The sequence below is a fragment of the Triticum aestivum genome, chromosome 3A, assembly GCF_018294505.1.
Source record: "Triticum aestivum cultivar Chinese Spring chromosome 3A, IWGSC CS RefSeq v2.1, whole genome shotgun sequence".
Classification (NCBI taxonomy): Eukaryota; Viridiplantae; Streptophyta; class Magnoliopsida; order Poales; family Poaceae; genus Triticum; species Triticum aestivum.
In genome coordinates this window covers 514,643,912-514,647,619 of record NC_057800.1, presented here as the reverse complement: position 1 = coordinate 514,647,619, position 3,708 = coordinate 514,643,912, and positions in this window count along the sequence as shown.

Sequence of the window (3,708 nt, the reverse complement as noted above, 5' to 3'; positions counted from 1 at the left end):
CCTGTGCCATGAAGCCGAAGGCTCGCCCGCTCACGTCGTCTGCAGTCCCTCCTCGCGATGTCGCCGCGCTGCCAAGCACGCGAGCAGCTGGTGGAGCCGCGTCTATGCACGCAGTGTACGAAGAGGAGGACGAGCACGTGCTCTAGCACGCCGGCGAGGAGGAACTAGCATGTCATTGTCGTCTCCGCCCGCGCGGAGGAGGCGCGCATGGTGGCTGACGCGGTGGAAGCCGGTCGCGCGCGCGTCGAGCCCGCAAACTGGGTGCGGACGTGGAATCTGCCTTCGAGACCTTGAATGCCACGTGGATCCTGCAATCTGAAGGAGCAATTTGGGTCAGTCGACTCATGTGAGCCGTTTGATGCAACATGGATGGCTAGAAGGGCTTCTTCCACCTCTTCTGCCGTCTTCTTCCTTCGCTCTGTCGAACTTCTTTCACAAATCGACTAACCCAAATTATACTACTAGTACGAACGTATTAAGTACAGTAGGAACATGAAGATACGAGCACTAGTACCAACTGCAAGAAGAACAGTAGTGAGACATAGTACTAGTACTACTGTACGTACTAAAGAGTTCAAATAACGAGAAAGAACATAAACATAGTTCTGCTGGGGCCTCAACACAACACACCCTTGAAAATAAACTAAGCAACTAGTCCGCTTGACACTGCAGTAGAACCAGCATGAGCGACGGCACTGCCACCTACTCGGAGTCCGAGTCCACGTCCTCGACTTCGTCCTTGTCCCTCTTCCTCTTCCTCTTCGCCGACGCTTCTTTGCTTGAACCGGACACTGGGCTCTGCTTCTTCATCCAACCCTTGTAGATATTTAAACAAAGATATCATCCATTGCTACGTACAGGATGTGATCTTCATCTAATGTCTTCGACTCCCATGCATGATGAAACTCGTGATGAGGTTTCTTCAGTTTAGCGTATGAAGGATCAATCATGGCTGCTGCCAGGGTCAGCATTGAAGGTTGAGAGGAGGACACCAGCTTGCCTTCTGGAGATCGAAGGGCTGGCCTACAACGAGACCTATCCGACGCATGACATCCCTGTCGTTCTTAAAGCCTACAGTAACGCATTTCACTCTTTGGTCCTTGAGGAAGTTCTTAAAATCCTGGCACTCAACGTCGGCATGGCATATGTGGTAGACCAAGCAAACATTATGTATGCAAACCTGTATCACGGCGGGCTTCTTCCTCTCTTCATCCTTTAGATCCTTCTCTCGTCCTAGGACTGTGGTGTACTCAACATCTAGCCCAGCGACCCACTCATCCGTTGAACTGTTGAACATGCGTAGGAAGCGAGCAAGCCATGCTTTCACCGTCTCGGATCCACGTGTGTAGATGACGATGAACTGATCGCCGGTGAAGGCTCTAACCTGGTACTCAGGGGCAACCATGGAGATTTGGGAGGCCAGGGATTTTGGAGGAGGGTTAGGAGAAGTTGAACTGTTGTACCCCGCAAAAAAACTAGGAGCGAACTAATGTGAAAGGACGGGACGACTGGGAGCGAACTGTTGTAAGGTAGAAGATGGCAACGAGTAGGGCGTGCGAATAGTGTGGTGTTGCTGGCTTGCCCGGTGGATAAACGGCTGCAAGCCCCCAAAGAGTTCTCGAGAACTATGCGGGACCCACTAGATGTCATGTCTACTAGACCCATATCGTAGGCCTGACGGTCTAGCTTCTGCCTGTTTGCATGCCATGCCGGCGCGTGGATGTAACTTCACTTAATTCCGTCAAATGTCGCGCCTCCCACGACCTTCGCCTCCCTTGCGCGGTCGAGCTCTTTGAGACTTTGACCGGCTATAAATGAGCAATTTTTTTTGCCTTTTTTTAGACAAGCATTTTTTGTCTACTCCGCATGCATGATACTCCCTCTAGTCCTTTTTACTCCCGTCAACCGTTTGCAAAGTGTTTGACCAAATTTATACTTTTTTTTGAACACCACCTTATATTAATTAACCAGCCACACCAGTACACTCATTCGATACAATATTCACCACACAGGGCAGTACGTTATTTACAAGAATACCATCTAATCTATTGTCAAAGATATACTTAGCGATTAAATGTGCCACCTTATTGGCCGGATGGTTAATCTTTGACAATTGAAGATTGTTGATCAACTTCGAGATGCTCAACACTTTCATCTTCAGGTCACGCATAGCAGACCTGTCATAGTACCCCGATGCAAGAGACGCTGCCACAAAAGCGTAATCAGTCTCTAAAATTACAGGATTATGAAGAGAAATAACTATGTAGAGACCAGCAATGCAAGCCCTAAGCTCCGCTTCCTCCATGCTTTGACAGGCATCAATGAAATCCCACGACCAAATTTATACTAAAAATATCAATATCTACAATACTGATTATAATGAGTATAAGAACTACGTTTTATAATGAGTGTAAAAATATTGATTTGACATTGTCAATGTTGACACATTTTTCTATAAGTCTGGTGAAAGTAGAGGTACATTGACTTCAGACAAAACTTAAATGCACAATGCAGACTAGTTCCTCCGTCCAGGTGCGTGCCATGTCCTATCTTGTCATCACAACAAGGTTAGCTATTAGAGTACCACTACATCCCTTCTAATTTAAAGGGCTCGATTGAAAATTTTCACCTACTCTTAGCAAGATAGTAGAGGCAGTGGAATAGTTTTTTAAGTCTGCAAAAGTACTCAACTAGTGTTGTCGTTCTTCACAAAAAAATGTGTTTACCTATGCATGCATGAACACTAGTTACTCTAAACCCCCCTCTCTTCTTTAATTCTTTGCCACATCAGCATGTTTGCTATTCCCGTGTGCATGATACCAGCTAAGATACCACCATTATGGCCAGCCTTAATCATCTCATGCAATAATTTAGTGCACCTTGAAATATGAACATGTGTGGGGCGTGTATGTTTTTCATGACTTGAGACTATACCTAGCCCGGTATGCAAGATGACTTATTATGCACTGTTCCCCATACCTGCAGGAAGCCCGTTCGTCTCCAAATCTTTTCCTCTCCATGTGTGGAAACAATATGCCTGCCAAACTCTCCTTCTCCCTTCGGCGACCCCACCACTCCACCCCGTGTGAAAAAATCTGCATGCATGACTCTCCTCCCCTCACGCTCGTCCAATCTGTTGTGACAAGCAATATTTCCACCCCTTCGCTCCCCCGTAATTTACTCCAACAAATATGCCCATGCAGCTGTTACTTAACTGCAGGTGCATTGGGTCACTGACATATGGGCCCAATAGGGGTCTGGCCCACATGTCAGTGACGCAACTGGACATGCAGTTAAGTCAGTGCAGCTCAGTCCATATCTTACGTAGGTGTGCCATTGCTCGCTATAAATTCTGTGCCTCCCACGACATCGCTATCTCCTCCCCCTCACGTTCACGTTCATCGCTATCTCCTCCCCCTCCCTCTCACGTCGACCACCATGGCATCGCCCCTCCCAAGCCTTAGGAGCCCCTCGCTACACCGTGTGGATGGTCACGCGTCACCGTTCCGTTCCTCGCCGCCACTAGTCGAGGAGGACGCGTCGGTGTTCCGCTCCTCGCCGCTACGCGACGCGTCGCCGTCCCGTTACTCGCCGCCACTAGTCGACGAGGACGCGTCGGTGTTCCGCTCCTCGCCACGACGCGTCTCCATTTCATTCCCCGCCGCCACTAGTCGAGGAGGACGCGTCGGCGTTCCGCTCCTCGCTGCG